This window comes from Panulirus ornatus, chromosome 29, assembly GCF_036320965.1.
Source record: "Panulirus ornatus isolate Po-2019 chromosome 29, ASM3632096v1, whole genome shotgun sequence".
Lineage (NCBI taxonomy): Eukaryota > Metazoa > Arthropoda > Malacostraca > Decapoda > Palinuridae > Panulirus > Panulirus ornatus.
In genome coordinates, this window is record NC_092252.1 from 5,295,491 (window position 1) to 5,321,685 (window position 26,195).

At 46.1% G+C, this 26,195-nt stretch overlaps 1 protein-coding gene and 1 long non-coding RNA gene across 3 annotated transcripts in view; one reads left to right on the forward strand and one right to left on the reverse strand.

The window, feature by feature from the left end:
- LOC139758034 (uncharacterized) overlaps positions 1-26,195 on the forward strand; it is a 138,491-nt gene that overhangs the window by 25,512 nt on the left and 86,784 nt on the right. The window lies entirely within an intron of this gene.
- Positions 22,378-26,195, reverse strand: part of LOC139758037 (uncharacterized) — a 218,930-nt gene continuing 215,112 nt past the window's right edge. For both annotated transcript variants that reach the window (XR_011714752.1, XR_011714751.1), the window contains exon 5: positions 22,378-22,502. This is a non-coding gene — a long non-coding RNA (uncharacterized lncRNA). The remainder of the gene's footprint in view (positions 22,503-26,195) is intronic.

The window sequence follows — 26,195 nt, forward strand, 5'->3', positions numbered from 1 at the left end:
TGCCGGTGGTAGACAGTGGTAGTGGTAATGACGGTGGTAGACAGTGGTAGCGGTAATAACGGTGGTAGACAGTGGTAGCGGTAATAACGGTGGTAGACAGTGGTAGTGGTAATGACGGTGGTAGACAGTGGTAGCGGTAATGACGGTGGTCGGAGGCAGCAATGGTGATGGGGGGAAAACCCTCTCTTGTTGCGTTCGCCATTCCTCTGCTCCAGCTGCTTCTTCAACTGTTCCCTGGTGTTCCTGCTGCTGTTAATGTTCCTGGCGTTCCCGCCGCTGCTGGCGGTTGTGGTAACTGCTCCTGGTGGCACTACCACGTCCTCGGTACAGCGGCAGTTGGCCCTAAGGTCCGCTAATGTCACTTGCGCTCCCTAATATCGCATCACCACCATCCTTCGCCGGCTATTACTGCCGCCAGTCCTTCATGTGTGGCACTCTGCTTACTGCTCCGCTGTCTACTTACTGCTCCGCTCTCTCTCTGCTTACTGCTCGGGGTAGTGCCATCCCCTTCGGCACTATCCTGTGGTACGGCCCTTGAGCAAGACGGTGCGGTAAGGCCCCTGAGCACGACGGTACGGTAAGGCCCTTGAGCACGACGGTATGGTAAGGCCCTTGAGCACGACGGTACGGTAAGGCCCTTGAGCACGACGGTACGGTAAGGCGTTGTTTGAGGGGGACGTATGTACGGTACGGCCTTTTGAACACGACGGTACGGAGTTTGGCCTTTGATCGAGCACGACGGCACGACCCCCCCTTTTGGGTATGATGTCATACTATCTTCTGAGAGAGAGAGAGAGAGAGAGAGAGAGAGAGAGAGAGAGAGAGAGAGAGAGAGAGAGAGAGAGAAGACTTCTGAAGACACAGAGGATAAGAATACGAGAGAAATAGTGACGAGGAAAGAGTAAGGTCCGAAAAAAAATGAGGAGGGATAAAAGCGAGGAGGAGACCGAACCATGAAAGAGGGAGGGGAGTGATGAGTAAGAACGTCGGAGTAAAGAAGGATGAGTAAGGACGTCAGAGTAAGGGAGAGTGAATAAGGACGTCAATGTAAGGAAGAGTGAGTAAGGACGTCAGAGTAAGGGAGGGTGAGTAAGGACGTCAGAGTAAGGGAGAGTGAATAAGGACGTCAGAGTAAGGAAGAGTGAGTAAGGACGTCAGAGTAAGGGAGGGTGAGTAGGCACGTCAGAGTAAGGAAGAGTGACTAAAGACGTCAGAGAAAAGGAGGGTGAGTAGGCAACGTCAGAGTACGGGGAGGGAGGGTGAGTCAGGCCGTTAAAGTAAGGGATGGCGGTGAGTAAACTTTACTCATCAGCTCACGGACGCATGACGGTGACTGAGTGAGGTTCCTCGGTTCCTCCAGCAAACCAAAGGGTCGTCCTCCTTTCCCCTGGACGACCCCTCACGGTAAGAAACGACCCGATAGTTCGCCGTTAAGTCACACGACCCCATACAATGTCTCACATTACGGGCTAATCTTTCTCATCTGTCGCTGGGGCAGGCTATCTCTCATACTGACCGCCCTTGTTCGCCACGGTGCGCCCACCTTAGGGAACGATGACCACCCAAACCCACCCTTTGTATCACATCTCCACCCTTAAGGGGTCAGGTTGAGAAGGCTTCACCCTTAAACATCAGGTTAAAAGGCTCCATCCTTAAAGATTAGAGTAAAAGGCTCCATCCGTAAAGGTCAGGTTTAAAGGCACCATCCTTAAAGATTAGATTAAAAGGCTCCATCCGTAAAGGTCGGGTTAAAAGGCTCCATCCTTAAAGGTTAGGTTACAAAGGCTCTATCCGTAAAGGCCGGGTTAAAAGGCTCCATCCTTAAAGGTTATGCTAAAAAGGCTCCATCCGTAAAGGTCGGGTTAAAAGGCTCCATCTTTAAAGGTTTGGTTAAAAAAAAGGCTCCATCCTTAAAGATCAGGTTAAAAAGACCCAATACTTAAAAATCAGGTTAAAAGGCTACATCCTTAAAAAGGTCAAGTTAAAAGGCTCAATCCTTAAAGTTCAGGTTACAGGAAAGGACATCGCGGTACCTTAAAGACTGTACCGTCTTGCTCCAATATAAAGAGTTGGGTTACGATGAACCGCTGTGTCTTGGAACAACCACGTCCTCTTCTTGTGAGCCAAGCAGGGAGAGAAATCACCTGAGGGAGTTGGAACCCTTGAAAGCCATCGGTATAAACCCCCGGGCCTCAACCTCCACCTCGTCTACTGTGGTGGATGTTTAGGGAGCCTCCCTTTCCCACGCGGCCTGGCCGACCTCGTCGTCCAACGCATGCAGCCCAATCTAGTGGGTTGACGTGCGTACGTGGCGGCCTAATCGTAGCTTGGTTCTATGCACCTCTGTCTTCTGTGACCACTCTCATCCTCTCTCTCTCTCTCCCTTTCCTCGTCATCTCCCCTTCACCACACACACACACACACACACACACACACACACACACACAGTATGTCCACACACCCCCATTATGCCCCCTCCTCCATTTTCTCTCCAGCTAGCTAATCCTCTCCTCGCTCTCACTTCCTCCAGACTACGTACACCCCACCCACTCTACAAACTGAATCAGACTAAAATCCACCTCTACAACTTGTACTCATACCTAAACCTTTTTCAGAGTGTTAAAAATCTCATTCAGACTTCATATATATCTACCCAAGAATTGACCATTTTCTTTCCTTATCATTTGGTATTTTCTCTCGACACTAGAGCACACATCCCACTGCCTCTGGCAAACATATGCCACAAATAAATACATTTCCTGATTTTTCTCAAACGTCTCACCATTCATCTCTGCCTCAAAATCTGAGTCTCCCCTCTCAAATAGTACCATTTTCTTTCTCTTATCATTATATAATGGCTTTCTTCCCTTTTTCTTTTAGACGTTCTTTGAAAATATCTCCCCCCTACCCTCATTTTCTAAACACATTCTCTCAAAAACAACCCCCCTCATGTAGAAATCGACAATGTATTATACTGAGGACTGACCCAGTAGCTACAACAGTGGTAGAAATAAAAAAAAAAAAAAAAATGTGGAGACCTTAGTGGACTCCGTTTTCTTCAACCCTTCTAGACGAATCTCCCCTCGCGGCACCTAAGTGGTTGACTTCCCGTTTTCTCTGGTCAGACGGGCAAGCACTTCCTGGCATGGAGACACTGACCATTATTAGTGTTTCCCGCCCACCGAGGCTCAGGAACTCTACTGACCGCTGACATTCATTTCTTCAGTCGTGCAGCTGGGCAATAAGGACGCCAGCGCACCTGAACTACGACCCTGATATACCCACGGCCTCCCTTTAGACATACTGGTGGTACATCCTTCAGCACGAAGCGGTACGACCTCGAGTGTGGGAGGGGTCGTACAATCGCACTCGAGGGTCGTACCGTCGTGCTCATTAGGGTTGTCCCTTCGCGCTCAACGACTGCGCAAGAACCACATCGTCTGCAACCTCCCGTTATACCCGCCTCACACTATGGGCCACAATGTGTATGATTTATATATATATATATATATATATATATATATATATATATTATACTTTGTCGCTGTCTCCCGCGTTAGCGAGGTAGCGCAAGGAAACAGACGAAAGAATGGCCTAATCCACCCACATACACATGTATATATATATACACGTCCACACACACACACACACACACACACACACACACACACATATATATATATATATATATATATATATATATATATATATATATATATATATATATATATATATATATATATATATACACCTTCCATTAAGGGGGCGCAGCTGGGTAATATACGACGTAATTTATAAATGTCTCGGGGAGGTGGGGGGAGGTGGAAAAAAGATTATTCCTTCGCCTCATAAACCGCTTCCCAGTAGCGAAATAACGGGTAAAGGTTATGTCCTTAGGAGAGACACCAGTAATGACGGCCGTCTCTCATTCCACACAGTACGTGTCTGGCTTAAAGTTACTCACTCAGCAGAGTCTTTTAAGTCCCCCTCCTCCCCTCCCTTCCCCCTATAACCTACAGAGGAAGAGGGTAAGTTCTCTGAGCATGGAGGTACGAACCCTTGAGCATGAAGGTAGGTACGACCCTTGAGCATGGAAGTACGAACCCTTGAGCATGGAAGCACGACCCTTGAGCATGATGGTACGACCCCTGAGTATAAGGGTATGACCCTCGAGCATAAAGGTACGACCCCCTGTGCATGAAGGACACGACCCCTTGAGCATGAAGACACGACCCTTGAGCATGATGACACGACCCTTGAGCATGATAAAACGACCCTTGAGCACGATGGTACGACCCTTGAGCATGATGGTACGACCCTTGAGCATGATGGTACGACCCTCTGAGCACGATGGTAAACGACCCTTGAACGTGAAGGTACCATCTTCAATGAAATACAACATACTATAATCTATACTACTACTGGTACCACTACTACAAATACTCCTACTGCAAAATCAAGTTTGATGGATACGAACCAACAGACAGATTCACAGACAGACAGACAGACAGACAGATTATCAATAGCAAAAAAGTCCAGATATAAGACAGAACGTCAGCTTTCTTCCCGTCTACATCTCCAGGTTCATCTGTTCACTCAATGTCTCATCAAGTTTAATTAACGCCCATCCGACATAACGAAGTTCCCCTAGCTTCTCAGTACTGTATTGTCTACATACGACATAATTAAGATCAGCGAGCCATATTCAGCGTTCACTCCATGGATGGATCTATTTCAAATCATTTTAATTAATTAACCTTTATATCATCAGGTCTTTTATCACTGCTGTTACACCGAAAAAGTAATTAAAACTTTAACAAACTAGGTCCTTGTTTTATGATAATAGAAATAAGTTTAACTCCAAATACGAAGATACTTTTTTTTAATAACTTTGAAGGATTACAGAGGCTGAATCAAAACATATAATCGAAGTTGTAAACCAGTCTTTCTTTAAGCCATGAAATGTTTACAAATATTCTACTTAGTTTTGTAAGAGATGAACAGCTTTAGTTTTTTATATTACGAATATATTCTATTCGTTTTTGTAGAGAAGAATAACTGATGTTGTTACACTGCAAAATATTCTGTGCATCTATGTAGAGATGAATAACTTAAGCTGCTTCACTGTAAGTATTCTGTTCATTTCTCGTAGAGACAAAACCACTTGACGTAGCTACCCGGTAAGCTGACCATCAGACTACAAAGCTTGAGAGGAACAAAACAAGAAAGACGTCGCTACTTTACGTAGGAAAGATGAGGAAGCAAAAAATGAATAGGTTTTTGGTCTGGACACGAAGTATCAAATGCGTCCATCTCAATACCCTCTTGTACTTTGGCAGCCTGGGTTCGATTCTCGCGCCGCGCTGTGGTAAAACTTGTTTACAATGATATACACGTATTGACCAACCAACGCCAGCAGAGACATGTGCAATTCCTGCTGTGGAGGACAACGATAGCGCAATTTCATCACAATGTTCGCGGCACGGCAGGTATCAGAGTATCATAAACGAATCAAACACAATTAGCTATTTTTCTCCTTTTTTTGGGGGGGAAATGTAAAACATATGAGATAGGAATGCAATCCTATTTCAATCAAGAGATTCATAAAGCTGGTAGAAGAAACAAGGAAAAAACATAAAAAAAGCTCATATTCCTGCTGAAAATTTGTGATTCTGGGTGAAAATACAATATGACTGCCATTTACATGATTGGCCATTTTTTTTTTTTTTTCCGTGCTTGATGAAAGAATTTTTTTCTCTTTTTTTTTCCGTGGTTGTTAATCTCGACCTAAGATGTTGGCTGCCGGATTCGGGGTTGTGATCCTGTTCCGCCGGTCCACAGGTTATGGCTAAACCGCTGTGATGATTTCTGTTTAGATTTTCCTCTCACATCAAAGATTCTTTTTCTTTTTTTTTAATAAGGGACCGTCCACACAGAGCACTGATAACATTAACAGCGTATACGAGATCGGAAACCGAACGAGGGTCGCTAAAAATGTCTGATGAAATCGTATTTCAAAACGTCTTTTAAAATATATATATATATATATATATATATATATATATATATATATATATATATATATATATATATATATATATATATACACACACAAGGGTTACGAGGCCACCACTTGCCAATCCCTGAGGGGAGAGAATATAATACTACTGGTGGCTTACATATGAATATGTTTGCAGATGATGCCGAGGTCATGAGGGGATAGTGAAGAGCGAAGGGGATTGCATCAACTTACAAGGGGATCTGGACAAAGTCCAAAGCTGGTCTGATAGATGGTCGACGCGGTTCAATCCGATCAAATGCTAAGTGATATGGATGGGTCATAGATAAGGCAATCACCGATACGAATATGGAAAAAAAAAAAAAAGATTGCAGAAATCTGTGTGAGGTTAACTAAGGAGTCGACACTGTGCCTAGCCGGGCTTCAAAACCCCAACGTAGGAGAAACAGTAAAGGAGACCAACTGTCTATAGGTGAGTAGAAAGAAGCTCATTTACGTTCACGGATAAGAAAATTCATAGCTTTTATGACAAGACTTGAATGTGACTCTCAAGTTTAGTCACCGCACTTTAAGAATTATACAGAGACAACAGAGAAGGTCCAGAGGAGGGCAAAAGAGATGATACCATGACTCAAGGACTTAAGTTACAGTGAGTGCTTGGAGGTCATATACTGAGGCCCAAATTGGAAGAGAGAGTAAGGAGTGACTTGAGTACAACCTTCGAGCTTCTTAAGCAGTTTAACGATGCTGAGAGAGGACAGGTCTTCGAAGTATGTCAAGACAGAACAACCAAAGGTCGTAACAAGAGATAAAGCAAGAAACTCCTTAGAGAGAAGATGTAAAGATGTATGTCTTCATCATATAACATCAACAATGAAATTCTGAATGATGACAGAATATTGAAGTTGATAAAGTTGTATGATTGAAGAGACAGTTCACGTGACAAGGGTCCGTGAGTGCAGAATCTCCTCCCCATACAGCACAAATAGGGAACTGAACAGTGCTTGTGGTATCACATACGTTTAACGTCTACAGCATGACGGCACGACGACCTTCGAGCACGACCCTCGAGCACGACAGTACGACCCTTTGGGTATAATGGGTTGGAGAGTGACCTGACCTGAGACTAAGCCACAAACACCTATGAGTCGTACCGTCGTGCGCATAGAGTCGTACCGTCGTGCTCATGGAGTCGTACCGTCGTGCGCATAGAGAGTCGTACCGTCGTCCTCAAGAGAGTCAAACATTCCCAACATCACACCACAACTTTTTTGACCGAGAATCACTCAAGGAAACGTCCCCAAAACCCGGTAAAGCTTTGAGTGTGAGCCAAGCCTTTTACACCGAACTTCCGTTGAGTTCTGAACAAAAGAGGTCTTAGTCAGATAAGAGGAACCCTCACAGAGACGCGGGGTGGACAAGTAAGCACCCAGCAAGAACAGTTCCAGTACCCGGGGTGGTCCGTTCCAGTACCCGGGGTGGTCCGTTCCAGTACCCGCGGTGGTCCGTTCCAGTACCCGGGGTGGTCCGTTCCAGTACCAGGGGGGTTGGTCCGCCATCTCGACGGAGAGGTGGTCAGTTCCTCCTCCTCCCCAAAGAGTCCGCCATTGTCTGCTTCTTGCTTGTCCAATTTAGTGTCCCAAGAAATCGCCACGGCTTTCCGAAGCTGTCTGCAGCCATTCACCTACAGTGGATGAGAATCTAAACATTCCCCTTTTAAATGTTTTTCGTTGAGTTGATGCTATGCTGAAACAGCGAAAGACGCGAAAATGCTGATCAAGCGTTACACGAATGATTTAGTCCATTTCAACACCAATAATGTAAACAGAAAGAATACATATTCATTACTAGCAATTTCATCCTCAATTCTGAGGGCTGAACCAGTCATCTGCATGCTAGCGCGCGCGCGCGCACACACACACACACACACACACACACACACACACACACACAACCTGAACCCAGACACAGTAAGCTAAAGTGGACCGTTGGTTCCCACACTTATAAAAAGTGCTCTCTTACTTTTTAACTTTTCACAGTAGGTCGACTCGTCAACTCAGACGAAATATAAGAAAAAAAAAAAAAGGAGGCCCTAGTATATTCCCTAGGGGACGCCTGGTGGATAATCCAAAGTCAGACAGCACACACTTCGCACGCCACCGTCATTACTGACTACAGACACGGAAGCCTCGATATGAAACGGGTGGACGGAAGACCAAAACCAACAAGCGTTTCCTGCAGCCTCTCCGTCTCTCTGGCTGGCTGGCTGGCTAGGAGGCACGGCCCGTGACGGGCTGACCAACACGATAGCTGTGGTTTATGGAGTGAGGGAGGCGGTGCCAGTCAGATGGGACTGGCCTGGTGGTTCACTCCGAAACAGTCGGACGACTATAGACTGCGAGGGACACTTGACGTGGTGAAGTTGCACACTTCATCCCTCGGGCACGACGTTACGACCCCTGAGCACGACGGGACGGCCCTTGGACGCGATCTTACGCTCCGTCGGCATACAAAAACTGGCCTGGATTCTGGCCCGAGCCTTCCATGTCATGACCTAGGCGGGGTCGGGGTCATCATCAATACCCAAGGGTAACACACCCGTCGTTCTGAAGTCTCGTAATACTCGTCTTCATGGCTCGTAACGCTCCTGAGCTGCTCCTTCGAGTTAAATACTTGAAAAAAAAAAGAAAACAATTGTAGCTGAAACTAAAGTGTGGGAAGACACTTCCGCCATACCTGGGAAGGACTGAATTATTAACCAGGCCGCCGAGGAAAAGGCCCACTCAAAACAGGGGCGACGTGTCTTCCCGCTCATATCTTTTATCATTTGTCAAAATATAAGAGAGTTTCCCCCCAGCAAACAGTCGACATGAGTTTGTTTACCATCCTAATTGAATCAAAAATATTTTCCACCTCCGAATGCTCAGCTTCTCCATTAATGAGTTTTTCCAATTAATTAAGAAAAAAAAAAAAGAAATAGGGTAATATTTCCCCCCTCCTCTACCACATGACAATAAACTAAAATACCAGGAGATATATTTCGAAATAATAGAGTCTGTGGGATTTCTAAACTTTGCCCGCTTTGTAATCATATCTCCGGTGAACACAAATCCTGGGATCTGTTTTTTATCAATATTACCATGTATTGGGATATATATATATATATATATATATATATATATATATATATATATATATATATATTGCTACTGATTATATCGTAAGCGAGACATCACGCTCGAAAAGTCTATCATATTTCCGTTTATGGGTGTCAAGAAATGATGTCGTATCAAGTACCTTCTCGCTCCAAAGGAGTCTACATTTCCCTGCTCCTGCGTGAAGCGCAGAGTCTACATTTCCCTGCTCCTGCGTGAAGCGCAGAGTCTACATTTCCCTGCTCCTGCGTGAAGCGCAGCTCCAGACGAGCAGTGCCCTATGAAAGGGGTCTCTCTCTCTCTCTCTCTGCTTTGCTATTCCTTTCTTTTACCTCTTTAAAGGGGACAAAATTTTTTTTTCTTTTACGTAGAGTTAAGGCCAGAGCACCTCGCTTGGACCTTGTATATCTATGTAACTCTCTCTCTCTCTCTCTCTCTCTCTCTCTCTCTCTCTCTCTCTCTCTCTCTCTCTCTCTCTCTCTTAAGTCTCTCTTACAAGCCTTCTAGTACCGAGCCACGAAGCGCGTAAGGGCCTTTTCACGACCAAAATGAATGAATATACTTGATGCACAACAACATAATGGGGGGAGGAGGAGGGGGAGGAGGACGAGGACGAGGACGAGGAGGACGAGGAGGAGGAGGAGGAGGGAGGAGGAAGAGGGGGAGGAGGGGAAGCATGAGTATGCCTTGCGGCAGTTGAGTCTGGCAGTGGTCCCCTTGCTTGCTGCAATTACGGGGATGCTCACGGTTATGGCCTTCTGATGGTCCGTGCCGGCTTGCGAAAGAAAGGAGAGGACGAGCGAGAATTTTCTGTGGACTTCTGTGTGCTGCGTCCTCCTGTGTACTCTTGTAGGTCTGTGTAAAGGGGGGTTTTATACTAAAGGCGTATCTGCATGTCCCCTCCACCCTCACCCCCCGCTGGGCACGATGGTACGACCCCTTGATCACGACTGTACGGCCTTTGAGCCCGATGGGCCGACCCCTTGAGAGCGACGGTGGAAATGACCCTTAAGCATAATGATACGTCCCTTAGGTACGATGCGCGGCCCTTGAGCACAATGATACGACTCATGAGCACAACGACGACACGACCCTTGAACACGACTGTCCGACCCTTGAGTACAATGTGCGGCTCTTGAGCACGACGGTACGACCCTTAAGCACGACGGTACGATCACTGGGAGTATAATACCCTCGCCTTTTGACCTCATCCTAATGGAATTAAGTCACAAGTTTCACCATTATACCCAAAGGGTCGTATCGTCATGCTCTAAAGGCCATTTGTCGTGTTTTTAAGGGTCGCGTACCGTCAGACGTAAGAGAGGGGCCTGGGGTGGGTCATGGAACACAGGTAGGTGGGGGCGGCGGGGGGGAAGAGAAGCGTTTAAACAAAGACCCGGTGAGGAAGACTGGCGGATTTCCTCCACTGGACTCACCAACGCGGACCCATAAATCATGCTTAAACGAAGACCCGGGCGAGGATGAGTGGAATTCCTTAACTAAAGGACTTCCAAGAGAACCAGGTTGATCTTGACAATACGGTAGCGTTCTTTAAAACGCCGTTTTGCTCTTTCTCTGGGTTCTACCATGGGTTCTCCTCATCCTGACCTTGATGATGTACCACCACACACCACACATGTACTTCGTCCACCGAGTAAGTTCAGGAGTTCCTTTGGTCGCAGGTGTTGGCGCGGCAGCGTCGGGTGTCTCCACCAATCCCGGCAGTCTTCGGAAACGACTCGGAGAGTGAGGCGTCCGAGTCACCATACTTCAACGTGCGACTCTTGTAAAGTTCAATGAGTCCGTCACGGAGGTAATGGCGTCCCTGCTGGCCTTGCAATACTTGTCACGATCACTGGACCTGAGGCATCGTAGTCCCCCGGGACCTGTCGTGGTAAATAAGGCCTTCGAGGTATCGTAGAATTAAGGAGGGGAGGGAGAGAAGCCTTCGTACCCAGCGGGATCCGTCTCCCGAAGTCTTGGGGTTTAAACCGCCGTAAATGAGAGGAAGAAGAGGAGGAGGAGGAGGAGGAAGAGAGAGGAGTGTGGGGGGAGAGAGTGTGGGGAAGAAGGATTAGTTCTCCCACAAGCTGAGGTATCACTCTCACTTACGGACGTACTATTGGTGGTGGTGGTGGTGGTTGGTGGGTGGTGGGGAAGAGGAGAGGAGGATTAAGTCATATCTCCCTCAGCAGTACGGGGAGCCGGAGGCTGGGTGGGGGACTTAACTGATGGAGATGTGGCTGGTGGCTCGTATGCTTCCTCATCTGCCTCCTTCCTTGCTCACTTGACGAGAAGAAATTTAAGAAGTTCGACCAGAGGAAAAAAAAATTATTTGAGCCCATATCAGCTCTTCCTGTGGTCGATGAGTGTTATATATATATACACACACACACACACACATATATATATATATATATATATATATATATATATATATATATATATATATATATATATATATATTTTTTTTTTTTTTTTCTTTTTTCATACTATTCGCCATTTCCCGCATTAGCGAGGTAGCGTTGAGAACAGAGGACTAGGCCCTTGAGGGAATATCCTCACCTGGGCCCCTTCTCTGTTCCCTCTTTTGGAAAATTAAAAAAAAAAGTGAGAGGGGAGGATTTCCAGCCCCCCGCTCCCTCCCCTTTTAGTCGCCTTCTACGACACGCAGGGAATACGTGGGAAGTATTCTTTCTCCCCTATCCCCAGGGATAATATATATATATATATATATATATATATATATATATATATATATATATATATATATATATATATATATATATATAATTTTTTTCCATATTTTTTTCGGGTGTTCTCACGACTCTAGCAGAGTTGAAGGGTGTATAGCTATATGTTTTTCGTCCATCACTAGAGGCTAGATGTGTATAGCTATATGCCTTTCGTCCATCACTGGAAACTAGCTGTGTACATAGCTATATATATAAACTTTTCGCCTATCCCTATAAACTAGATGTGCACACGTGTATATATATATATATATATATATATATATATATATATATATATATATATATATATATATATTCGTCCATCACTAAACTTCGACTTCCAGACACACACACAAACCCGGCCGAGATAATTCCTTTATCAATGACCTCTGAGTAATGAATGACGCAATAATCAATTTCTCTTTCTCTTTTCTAGCTCAGTCTGACGGACATTCTAAGCCTTCCACCACCTCCCTCCCTCCCTCCACGTAGCTGTTCCTTGCTGTGAGACGAAAGGGAATCTGGATCCCGATTCAAATTGCCTGGGAATCCTCCCAGAGGAAATTCCTTTGAAATCCCATCCCCTTCAGATCCTGGGCCAATAGAATGCTGCCACCCTCTCTTCCCCGATACCCATGGATGGGCAGAATGGTTTCCTGTGTAAAATGCTCCCCTGACTGAAGCAAACTAGTCTCCCCTAGTTTACATTTTCTACAGGGTGGTGTGTATGTGTTCTGACGAGGCAATTCCTTCTGGACACCCAGAGCTCTGAATTGTATCTCACTCCCTCTCTCTATTTCTCTTTATCTCCGTCTCTCCCTCGGTTCTCACTTTACTTAATCTCTTCTCGAACGTTCGCGCTGGCCAGTATCACCAATTCAGGCGGGATTGGGGGCGCACAACCCCAGCTGGCAACACCGGGCGAGCCACTTGCAGAAAACGGGGTCACGGTTGTTGTCGACGTCACCGGTGCAAGGTATTTTCCAAAAAAAAAAAGGTCAAAATAAATAAGACGGTTACGCTAACTGGCGGATACAGTAAATGCACTGTACCATAATTCAGATGGTCGTTTACGTCGTTGGCCAACACTACAACCCATGTTTCTTCTACGTCCTTCCCTCACTGGGTCGTCTGCGACCACACTGACTACAGTCCTCGTTTAGCAAATGCTTCTCCCCTCTATTTTCTACCCTCAATTCCCCTCACTCTCCACCTCCATCCCTACCCTCTCCTATCCCCACCCACTCGCCGACAAATGAAATTAGTCCGACATTTGTACCATCAGGAAAACTAACTAACCCCGCCGCACACACCCCCCATATATCACGCTTCAATTATCATCTTTTCCACTGCACGCTTGTTGCCAACGCGACGGCCATGCTTTATTCACCACAGCGTAAAAGGCCAATTGCAGGTTCAAAGGCGTGGGAATTCCATTTGGGAATATGAGGATCCTTTATCTATTCCCTTTTTTTTATCTCCCAGATTTAGAAATATAAGCGTGCAGTGGGAGGGGTAGACTGTGAAAAGCGAAGCCCACTGGGAAAGCAATATTGCTCGCTGTTAACTCACATACATCGTCTAACACGTCAGTGTGTCAATACACACAGAGAGGAATACGAGACGTCACTTTAAAAGAAGTGGGAGCAGCGACCAGGCCTCTGGCTACCTGTCGAGGCTGTTTGTGGTGGCGGAAGCCACCATAAACACAGTGTATCGCGAGGGAAAAAGAAAGCCTAAATATATGACTTGAAAAATGCCCTGGAAACTTTTTAATTACGGAGACGCAAATAACGCCAGACGCGGACTTGGAGCGAGGTATTTAAGACTATTTTTTTTTTTCTAGGCTTAGTTGCGGTGGCGTTTACTCCTAACTACCTCCGTTAGTAAGTTCTTCCAAACCGTAACGACCTTTTTCAAAGACAATGTACTCGACCTCAATGCACGCACTTGCCTGCGACTTGGCGTACGGGTGGAATCAGGCTGACTCTCGCCATTGCACGTCGAGATGAAGACTTTCGAAACCTTTGATGATCCTAAAGGTCCTTAAGAAATCAGCTCCAAGCTCAATAAACTCGTCCGCAATAGGCTTAAATGCGATTTTGTCTCTCAGACCGAGGGTCATTTCTATAAGTTCGCCGGTGTACTCTACTTCTCTGGTCGGCATTTTTTGTACAAGTAGTTCGGCCAAAACAGAAGATATTCACTGTGTGGAGGCGGCAGCGGACGGAAATGAGGTTGATTTTCTTTTCCTCTTGAAACCTATATGCAAATGCCCAAGACATGAAGTATTAAAAAGATTATATTGGTCTTTTTTTTTCCCCTCACACTTCCAAGCTACTGACTTGGCTTTAGGTCATCGGAGATTTCATACACCTTGTAGCTCAAGAGAGTTAAAGTTTGGCTCTGTGTCTTACGCCTACTCAAATGGAAAACCCCGCACTTGTCCATATCAAAATACATCTATCATCAGTGAGACTCAGTTGATAAATCAATCAATGTACAGGCAAGCGTTTAATTTCCCTTGTAGTTTTCTTACTTTACTACTTTAATACTAAACGTACTTTAAAACTTTATTGTAATACTTCAGAGCACAACCAGCAACAGTTGTTGACAACGCATACCAGAGAAATGCTAGGTTCTGAGATTGATCCCTGAGGCACGCCACTTGTCACGTCTAACCGTTCTACAGGAATGATCAGCAATCATATGGTTCACTTAACCAATCTCCTAGCCAGCAAAATCCAACGCTAGGTTTATCATGTGACAACTTTTACCACTGCAGTCATACGTAATGAGGGAATCCATCGAAAGATGAAGCGACTTCATCATTCACCAACGTCTGAGTGGAGAGCCGTGATGGACCAGTTGACTAAATGGTGGTAATAGGAACCAAGACCCGTCAAGGGATTTCCATACCGTCCACAGGACGTGGCTGGGGTAATACTGCTGGTGGAGCCACCGTCCACCCTAAACAAATCCCCCCCCCCCCCCCCGGCGTTGGCGACAAACAACCTGATGAGAAAAGTGGGCAACAGTGCGATTCTCAGAGGTGTAAACAAAAAAAAAAAAAAAAAAAACGAAAACACTTTTTTTTTTCCAGCGTGGGTGGGTGAGTGTGGGATATTTCAGTCGACTGTTGAGCACGGGGGTGTGGGAGCTGGGGGTCAGGTGGGGATCCCTGGCACTACAGCTGGCTGGGGAGGGAGGAGAATATGCTGGGGGAGGCAGGTGTTCTTGAAGTGTTCCACAACAACGGTTGTTGTGTGGCGGCACGCCGCCGCTTACCCTGCTAAGCGTTCACTAGCGAGGCACCGCCACGCTAACCGGGCGATGACCTCCCAGCGATGGGAACTTATCATGACTTAATTCTCGATACGGGGGTCACATGAGGGAGTTTCCAGTCGATAGGGAAAAGGGCTTTTATGACATAACTCAGTCCTCCCCTCGTACGGCTCTTTCTATGCCGTGGAATTCCTCCTCTTGGCTTTTCATCTCCATACAACTCATCATTTCTTTTAAGACTCTGATCTACATACCTTTCGAGAGCCATGGTTGATGATTTCCTACATTTCCTCTGCATTTTTCTCTCACAACCCGAGATGGCCTTTGTTATGCACGTTGTCAACCCGTGCAGTGTCGGTCACTACGAAAAAAAATATATAAATTACGTACTGGATGGATTACTAAGAGGGGTTACTATCTCAAACTGACCTCCTTTGACCGTTCTCCTGCCGTCGCAACATTATACATGTAAACACCTTCAATCATTTGCAAAACACAAGCTTGCAAAAAATGAAAAAAAAAAACGCGTCCTCTGAATTTTTTCCCAGAATATATTTCAATATCTATATAAAAAAAAATATATAAGCCACCAAAGGCCAGGATATTGGGTAGACGTACTCTTGACAAAAAAAAAATGTAGGGGGACGGGGGGGGTATTCTCCGGGGGGGAGGGACGGGGTATTCTCCGGGGGGACCGGGGATATTCTCCGGATAGCACCCTATGCTGGACATGGTAACCGCTTTTACGACAGTCGCGAGAACGTAAAATAAACATCGTGAACGCAATCCTTGTGGAGTCGAGAGTGAACGAGGAGGACACGGCTTGAAAAGTCGCCCCTGGAGCACGACCTCACGACCCTTATGTATGATGTGACCTTTGACCTGACCGTGTATACATTCAGGTCGTGATGCACGAAGGTCGTACCTTCGTGTTTCAACGGTTCGTGCCGCCGTGCCGTGCCGTGCCGTGCTGAAGGGCCGTCGTTCTCTGCCGTGCCTCACGGCTGCAACGCCGTGCTTGAAGAGGACGTGCTCAAGGGGAGGGGGGCATAAAAGCACACCTGTTGCCTGTCACAATATCATGAAGTTGGCTTCGTACTCGGGGCCGATGAGACCAGCTATGTCGTGCCAAGTTATGGCCTAATCTGCTCGCTAATTTGTGTATTATCATGCCATTAGCCGTAGGGAGGAGGAGGCTCGGGGGGGAGGAGGAGAGAGAGAGGAAGTAACATCATTTTCCTCACGGATCTGCTCCCGGGGGGAGTGGCGAGGAAGTGAGTATGGCGGGAAGGGAGTGGATGAAATCGCTTGGAGCGTCCATCAACCTTGCTTACTGCCGCCTGGAGACGCAGCCAATCAGCGTCGCTCCCGCTCGGCGCCCAAATATCACGCCGCTCTGTGGCGGAAAATTAATTCTAATTAATTATATAACCAAATACTTGCTACCTCATGTCTAAAACCTGTGCAGGTATGACTAACTAAATCTACTCCCTCGGTGGATATACTACGACACGCTATATATATATCTATATTTGCCTCAAGACTTCAAATCAACTGTAGATATGGTTAGCTAACACATAATTCTTGTTTACCTGATGGAGTCTTATTTTTCTTAGTGGAAAGGCCCTTTGATGGGGTCCTGCTGTCTTCTGTGGGGTCCCTTAATGTCTCGGATTTAATCTCATAGAGAGCTAATATCCTCTGCGCCATCTCTGGCAGAGTGGAATGACAACTTCCCAGGCGAGGAGTTAAATCGTCCGACCATCTCTTTTTTTTTTTCTTCTTCTTCTTTTCCTATCTCGTCGCCAAAACGCCCGAGGGCTGGGCTTGAGGGATCAACCAATCACTTAGCTGATCCCCAGTGACGTCACGCGGGAAAAAAGCCCTCCTCCTCCTCCTCCTCCTCGCCCTCCCTCGTCGTCCCCCCGACCAGCGCAGTGGCCGAGCAGCCAGGAAGCCTCTCCTTCCCCTCCGGTCTCCCAGCAATAGTTGAAACTCCGGTGTATTGTTAAGATTTAATGGCTGCCGGGCGAGAAAAAATTCCCCGCCGGCATTCAACTCAGGTGCTCTCAAAGATGTTGTAAGCTGGGTAAGACGCATCCATCAGGGTGCTGTGAAGGGTGTAGCAATCCTGCGGGGGCACGAGGGTGTTTTGGAAAGGTGCTGGGTGTTTGCAGATGATGGCTGGCGGGGGTTGTGCAAGGTGTAGTAGGTATACTGCAGGATGACGTAAGCATGGTGCGTGTGACGTAAGCATGGTGTGTGTGACGTAAGCACGGTGTGTTTAGGGGGGGGGGGGATTTTTAACATGGTGTAGGGGAAACATTCTGGCCAGTGTGAGGGATTACGTTAGGGTGTGGGGGGATTTACCCTAGGGTGGAGGGTATTATGTTAGGGTGTGGGGGGATTACGCCAGGGTGTAGGGGATTACGCTAAGGTGTGGGGGGTACATTACGGTGCTGTGGCTAGTGTAGGGGATACACCAGGATGAGGGGATGCAACACAAAGATGGTGTAGAAGATACACTAGGATGATACAGGGGATACACTAAGGTAGTGGTGTAGGATATACACTTAGATGGTGCAGGGAGATAGACTAGGTTGATAAAAGGGGGGTAAAAACAGGGCGGTGCAGGGGATACATCAAGGTGGGGTAGGGGATACAGTAGGGTAGTGTAGGGGATACAGTAGGCTGGTGGGGGTGCAGGTTGATACATCACGTCGTGCGACAGGAAGTCGAACCCTCTGCTATCGGCGGCGCATCTAAAGAACTCGTGACACTCGGGTTATGGATGGGCCGCGCTGGACGCTGCCTCCCAATTGAAGGAAACCTCTCTCTCACTCCTGCATATATATATATATATATATATATATATATATATATATATATATATATATATATATATATATATATATATATATATATATATATAATAATGATAATAGTGTAGAAATACGCGTCTGTATGTTACAATTCTAATGAAAATAAGAATAATCATTGTTGATCCATCATTTTTTTATCATCATTATCATTATTGGTTTACGAACTGACCTGCAGGCAAAGGCTGAACATACACATGGATGCATGTAATTACCCATTACCACAATTTTAATTACCAAATTGTACTGTGAGGGAGTTTTACACACTGTGTATATACATATGTGTTTACCACCGTACACTTACATACGTATGAGCGTGTGTGTGTGTGTGTGTGTGTGTGTGTGTGTGTGTGTGTGTGTGTGGGGGGCTGTAATGCCACCACCCCACCCCCCTCCCGGAAACCACCAGTGGGGCAGCCCGTGTTCAATTAATGCCCCGTAGCAAACATGTTTGCCACTGGTCGCCATGTTTTCACAATGACAACATCAACGTAAAGGCCGGCTATTGGTCCGTTATAATGGCGGCGAGCCAACCCTGCAAATACCGTCGGGACAATCTACGTTGTTTTGAGTGACAACCTCCATAAACACGGCGCGGACACACCAGCCGATGTATTCTGACACAAATGCGGGTCCGGCCTGTCGTTTTCCTCCGTTTGGGTGCGCGTTACCCGATGGGACGCTTAAATTGTACGCTCGCCAATCTCATCCCTTGATGTGTAATGATGCCAAACTAAATACTAAAAAAGGTTAATGTAATATGTGAATGGAAAAAAAAGGGGGGTACAAATACAACAGGAGTTCGATCTAAAAATATATGAAAAAGAATTTCTAACGTTAAAAACTATATCATCTGGTGATTCAGTGGTCGGTATTTCGCCTTCTGGCCTCACAGAAGGTGGTTCGAATCTCAACTGAGTCTCATATATATATATATATATATATATATATATATATATATATATATATATATATATATATATATATACATATATATATATATATATATATATATATATATATATATATATATATTGGAAAGGATCAAAATTTTGCGCGTGATTAAGTATATTGCTATGAGTCCATGGGAAAAATGAAACACGACAAGTTCCCAAGAGCACTTTCCTGTAATAATCACATCATCAGGGGAGACACAAGAGAGAAATATAACAGTCAGTTGATGTACAACGAAGAGACATAGCTAGGACGCCATCTGGTAAACATGCGATTGTCTAAGCCAGACAACGAACGTGTCATAAACTTATCATGTGGACAAGGCGAATTGTTTAAAAGTTCTATCAACAATAAAGCTATCCAATTTGTATAGACCTTCACTAATACACGAAGAATTATGAATCATGAAAATAAAACCACTGAGGACAGGACGGTAAGGTCGGCCTGACGCAGGAGGAGGAACTACGCCATATTTCTTCAGCTACTGGTAGGAGGAGGAGGGAGGGAGACCTCGGAGACCGCCTGGGGCAACTTCGGTAGCTCCCGGAGCAGGACGGTACGACCCTGCGGTACGACCGCACGGCTCTTCAGTACGACCCTGGGGTAATCCGACGCTTTAAATATGCCCAGGCCATTGTATCCAAAGGGTCGTGCCGTCGTACCCAAGGGTCGTACCGTCGTGCTCACGGATCGTACCGTCGTATTCAAAAAAGTTGTACCGTCGTGCTCAAGGGTTACGTATCACCGGGGCCCACACTCAGGCTGACGAGATAAGGTCTTAAAACAGAACTAAGCGACGTGTGGCCGGAAGGACGTCCAGACCACGTAATTTAGGTGAAAAGTTGGACCTTCCGTGATCTACGGCAGACATGTCCACGAGAAAGAAATAACAAAAGACATTTTTTTTTTTTTCTGATATCATCCATTACGTCCACCTTCAAAATACCAAGCGAATGTGTTCTTTTGGCTAATGCGTTGCTATAAATTCTACACACACACACACACACACACACACACACATATATATATATATATATATATATATATATATATATATATATATATATATATATATATATATATCTTAAGTGATTTTTTTCTGGTTATTTTCTTAGTTTGTTTGAGTTGCAGACAATAGAGGAAGCTACCAAGTTAGCTCTCATGATCTCATCAAGCAATGAGAAGGATAATATTCTCAAATCAAAAATTCACACCTTGGCTTTCAAAATTATGACAAACTAATATTTTCATAATCGGGGAGGGAGGGGGGGGAATGTCAGCAAAGCTATCATCACATAAATGCCTCTATCAAATGTTGAACAACTCATAACGGAGTAAATACATTTTAGATTTGGGCGAATTCTGTCTTAGGGCGAATATATGTCTGAGAGAAATTTCTAAATCTGGCACCAGCGTCTATCCCTGATGGTGGTCGCAGAGGTGGGGGGTTCACAACGTACAACTGTGAAAAGTAATCAACCAAGGTAGATTCGATTTTCTTTTCTTAACAATTACTGTCAGATAACATACGATGATGATAAAGAGATGAACTCATGACCTTAACTTGGACTAATTAATCGGACGCGATATATCTTTCATGTAATCATACTGGACCATAACTGTCAAACTGGGATCGAATTGGCCAGGCAATTTCACGGGAGACTGAAATAAGAAAATCTAATGGACTGGCGATGATGGCAGACGACAGTGGCCAAAAATTCACACGGTCTTTGGCCCAAGTGGATGATGGTGTACCAGCGTAACAAAGTAACAGATAGTTCATTTACACACTGGCTGATTGATTATATATGTACGAGAGATAATTGCCACTGTCTCACTGTGGCAGTTCTTATTCAATCTTTACGTGAGTCAAGGACAAAGCAGGTGACATGACACCTGTGGTAGGACACACGTCTTGAATGACACCTCTGACACCAGACACCACGAAGGGCCTAGGAATGACACCAGACACCATGAATGGCCTAGGAATGACACAAGACACCATGAATGACCTAGGAATGACACCAGACACCATGGATGGCCTAGGAATGACACAAGACACCATGAATGACCTAGGAATGACACCAGACACCATGAATGACCTAGGAATGACACCAGACACTACTGCATCAGGCATAATTTGCACCTGTGACCCCAAACACCACAAATGACACTGGATGACACTAGACACCACTCCTCTACCACCGAGGAATATCCTACCACTGCAAATCATCACTGGCGTCCTCTGTGTCTACAAATATCTTCGACTTTGACATATAACAATTTTCGACCATCGGGGAACAAACCCTCCTCCCTTATAGCACGGTATTCCCCCCCCCCCCCTCTCTCTCTCTCTCTCTCTCTCTCTCTCTCTCTCTCTCTCTCTCTCTCTCTCTCTCTCTCTCTCTCGTCTTTTCGGAAGACATTACAATGCCAACTTAGTTCATTATGCTCCGTTACCCATGGGTCTGGCTTTCCCCTGACCTCCCTCTCTCTCACTCTCTCTCCCCTCCCGCCTAGACCTCACAATACTGGCGAGGAGGGGAAGAAAAATGATGGAGAACACAAGCGAACCATAACAAAACAACTCCACTGACCATCTGCCCGGCTGCATGATTGTGATCGAAGTCCACGGGGAAAATACAGCAGAAGAGCCAGTGTCTCCTGCTCGTCTGACCTGCTACAGAATACTGAATGAATACAGCAGGGCCGCTTGGATCTCCCAGCGGAAGCCTAGAGAGGAATACATGAGAGAGGAACTTAGATCAGTGGGGGTCCCATCTCTCTCTCTCCTCTCTCTCTCTCTCTCTCTCTCTCTCTCTCTCTCTCTCTCTCTCTCTCTCTCTCTCTCCACCACCACCACCACGTCGTAAGGTGTGAGCGAGAGCGACTGTGCGTAAATCCCGTCAACAGTCCCCACCCCAACACTGAAACAGACTACGCTAAACACTACCATTATCCGGGCATTACCCCCACCTGTGGTACGTGACGGATGTTATGAGAAAACAATGATCGCTCGCTTTGCCATTTCGTCGTGCGCCTGCGCTCTCCGTGCGCCTTCATAAACCAGAAGATCTGCGGATGTTTTCCCCTTCAGGTGCCGTCGCTGGCGAAGGACACAAGGGTTCTCGTGGTTGACGTATGGCGATACCACACACCCGTACCTTACCCTGTGGTTATACCACGTCACGTCACACTCTACCGTCTTGCAACCAAACTACACACCAACGCCCTTGTCTTGCGCGTACCTCACTCCACACCCTGTGATATCGTGTCCTGACAACACACCACCTTCTCCCTTACACTTCTATATGACACGCAAAGCTGTTCCTACATCCACGATGTACATACCTTGTGTCGGGTTGGTAGTCGAGAGTCGTCTCCCATCGCGTGCAGGCTGGGGTCAAACTTGGTGACCCCCTGGGGTTATTCCGTGACCTGGGTTACGGCGAGGCTGACCTGCCTCACGTGATACCTGGGGAAAATAAGGAAAAAGTTTATTGTCTTTCATCTTAAATACAAGTTCATTGCTCTTCTCTATAATCCTATTTCATTTTTTTCACAGTATATCTAAATTCCTTTGCTTTATTTTTTCTTTTTTAGGCCTCGATTTATCTAAGACTTCTCCGAGAGAGAGAGAGAGAGAGAGAGAGAGAGAGAGAGAGAGAGAGAGAGAGAGAGAGAGAGAGAGAGAGAGAGCGTGGGAGGCAGCATCTCGCTCGCGACCTTACAAAGATGCCAGCCACATCGAATTCTCACCCGAGGTGATGAGTGCGGTAGTAGTCCCCAACCGGAAGGTAAGAGAGAACCAGGAAACGTTAAACAAAATACGAATAGCATGGAAACAAAGAGGCGAGGCTGTAGATAGGGAGGAAGAAGAGGGAGGAAAGACGAGGCGAGGTTGTAGATAGGGGAAGAAGAGGGAGGAAACAAGAGGAAGTAGATAGGGGAAGAAAAGGGAGGAAACAAGAGGAAGTAGATAAGGGAAGAAAAGGGAGGAAAGAAGAGGTTGTGGATAGGGGAAGAAAAGGGAGGAAACAAGAGGTTGTAGATAGGGGAAGAAAAGGGAGGAAACAAGAGGTTGTAGAGAGGGGAAGAAGAGGGAGGGAACAAGAAGCGAGGCTGTAGATAGGGGAAGAAGAGGGAAGTGTGGTGAGTGACGGGCAGGGAAAGGTGAAGGCGAGGAGGAGGAGGAGGAGGAGGAGGAGGAGGAGGAGGAGGAATAAGAGCGATTGGATCAGGACCTTAGCGACGGTAAATCACCCTGGAATCAAAGGGGAAGGATCCGACACGGAGACGACCTGAGGGAGAGGGAAGAGTGAGTGCCGTGATGAGAGACCAAGACAGAGAGAAAAGAGAGAGAGAGAGAGGTCCACTGGCCGAGGGGAAAGGGGAGAGGCAGGTCAGGGCCGAGGGGAGAGGCAGGCCAGACGTGGAGGTCAGACGCACATGCATAACGCTGGAAGAGAAAGAGGGGAGAGGAAGTGAGGGCTGGAATACACGCCATTACATGGTCTTCAAATGGGCTTCTGGCAGACCTTAGTATACCTGGTAATACTGGCCGACCTCTCCACATTACTGCCTCCCTGCTTTATTTAATGACGTTTAATGGCTAGCGAAGAGAGGGGGGTAGCGCGACGACCCGAACAATCTAGACACGCACGACACCAGATCTTAATAAGAATCTCCGTAGCGTACACAGAAGTGAGCAGCGCCACCGAGGAAAACTGCTGCTTCCCCCCCACACAAAACAGAGGAAAATGTTGTTGTATACAACAGAAGGAGCAGCATGGAGGTCACGGGAAAGTGTGGAACAGCCTGATGGAAAAGGGGTGGAACCACAGCCTGGTGGGGTGGGGTGGAACAGCCTGGTGGGGTGGGGTGGAACAGCATAGCGGGGTGGGTGGAGCAGCCTGGTGAGATTAGTGTGGAATAGCCCAGTGAAGCGGTATGGTATAACCTGGAAGAACCTAGTGGAGTAATGTGGATGAGCCCACAGGGGTGGTGTGGAACAGCCTGGAGGGGTGGGGTGGAACAGCCTGGAGGGGCGGTGTGGAACAGCCTGGTGGGGTGGTGTGGAACAGCCTGGAGGGGCAGTGGAGAACAGCCTTGTGGCAACACCAACAAGGAGATGGTTCGGTTCCGCTTTGTGGCAAATGATGAGTCAACAGGAGTTAATATATATACGATCCCTTAGGCCATGTGTGTGTGTGTGTGTGTGTGTGTGTGTGTGTGTGTGTGTGTGTGTCACATGCAGCGAAGTGAAACACTAAGACTCATTTACAGAAGTGAGTGATAACTTCTTCAAACGAAGAATCTAAAAATCGCAGAGAACACACAGCTTGCAAAATCTACCGACATCACAAATAATAACAATCCACTATTAACGTTGCATAATAACATGTAAATAAATTCTAAATAAAATTCGCTAAATAAATAGCATAACCACGTCAGACGTTCTCATAAACCCCTCTAGTACTACTATAAAACCTTCCCGTTCGAAATGTCGGCTCGCAATCTCCACTTCCCCCCCCCAGACGACGCCGTATTTTCCCTCGCGCATGTGAAGAAATATTCGAAGCTGCTCGCGGCGATGAATGGTCGCCTTTGAGACGTGTAATACGAGAGAAATATTTAAAGCAACAATACCCGGCACATGGTGGTGGTGGCGAAAGAGAGGAGGCTAGGATTATACCCGGGTGTTGAGACTGAGAGTCAAGAAAGAAAAAGGAAAAAAAAATTTAAGGGGTATATACCCCACCCACCCTCCATATGGCAACGTTTGGAAACTGCCAGGATAACACTGACGGGGTGTGTGTGTGTGTGTGTGTGTGTGTGTGTGTGTGTGTGTGTGTGTGCGATGCCGTAAAGCTGGCTATGCTTTACAATCACCGGGGAACGAGAGAAGGAGAGAAATGTGGACGTGGGTGAACTTTACACGTAGACAGAAATACATTTACGCAAACGCGTAGCAAAAAAAATCACACACACACACACATACACACACACAGGATGTGTTTGCAATGGGTGAAAGGAAAAAAAAAAAAAGGAAAAGGTGAAAGAAAAAAAAAGGTTTAAATTTCGTATGTTTTTTTCCCCTGGTTAAGAATTGAAAGTTCCCTTTTGACATCATCGGGGAGAAAAAGTTGCAAAAAAAAATTCAGTCTAGCGGAGCGACGCGAAGTTGCAGTATGGATGGAAGTGTTGCAGCGGTGTTGTCCTGCCCAAGGTGTGGGGGGGGGGGGGGGGGAGGGAAAGGGATTTTTACCACAGTATATACCGCCGTGGTGTAGTGGCTGGCGTTGCTGACTATGACGCACTCAAGGGCCGCCCGGGCTGGAGTGCACGGGTTGGTGGAATCCTGGTTATATATATATATATATATATATATATATATATATATATATATATATATATATATATATATATATATATATATGAAATGGCAACAAGACGTGGCATTTGCCACACCTTGCGTCGCTCACACTGGCCAGGTGACCCGTGTAAACCCTCTGGATTTGCATTTTAGACGGAGATAATTAGATGCTGAGCTCTGCGATGATTTGCTGCTGCCATTCCCGTAACAGTCAGTCGCATCAATGTTTGATTAAATTATATACAATAATTAATCCGTGGATTAGTATTACAGTTCGGGGGCAAACTGCATATCCTCAGATTTAATGGCTTTATGTTTACGTTTGCGTAAAGGTAAACTGTACCAATGTTTGATGGAATCATTTTCTGTGTTTGTACACACGCGGCGTTCTCGTATACTGAATATGATGAGATAAATTCAAACCAATTGTCGGAAAGTAACCTCAATATTCCCAATACATATATTCTTTTTTTTTCTTTCGATATGCTATTTTCCGCATTTTGATGTTCAAATGATATCAATGTAACATATTTTTTTGAGGGGGGGGATTTAAATAAACGCCGCAGCCCCCACACAACCCCATCCCTACCCCTTGTCAACAATGCTGTGTCTGACACGGAAACCGACCAACTAAGACAAACGACCGAGATTTTCACCCTAAAGTCGTCGCGGAGAGCACTTGAGTGCTATGATGAGCGAGCGACGGCGTGTGTCTCCCCTCCTTCCCCTTCTCACACCCCTTCTTCCCCCCACCTCCGTAACTGTCCACCAACCGTCTCCCGAAACATTTGG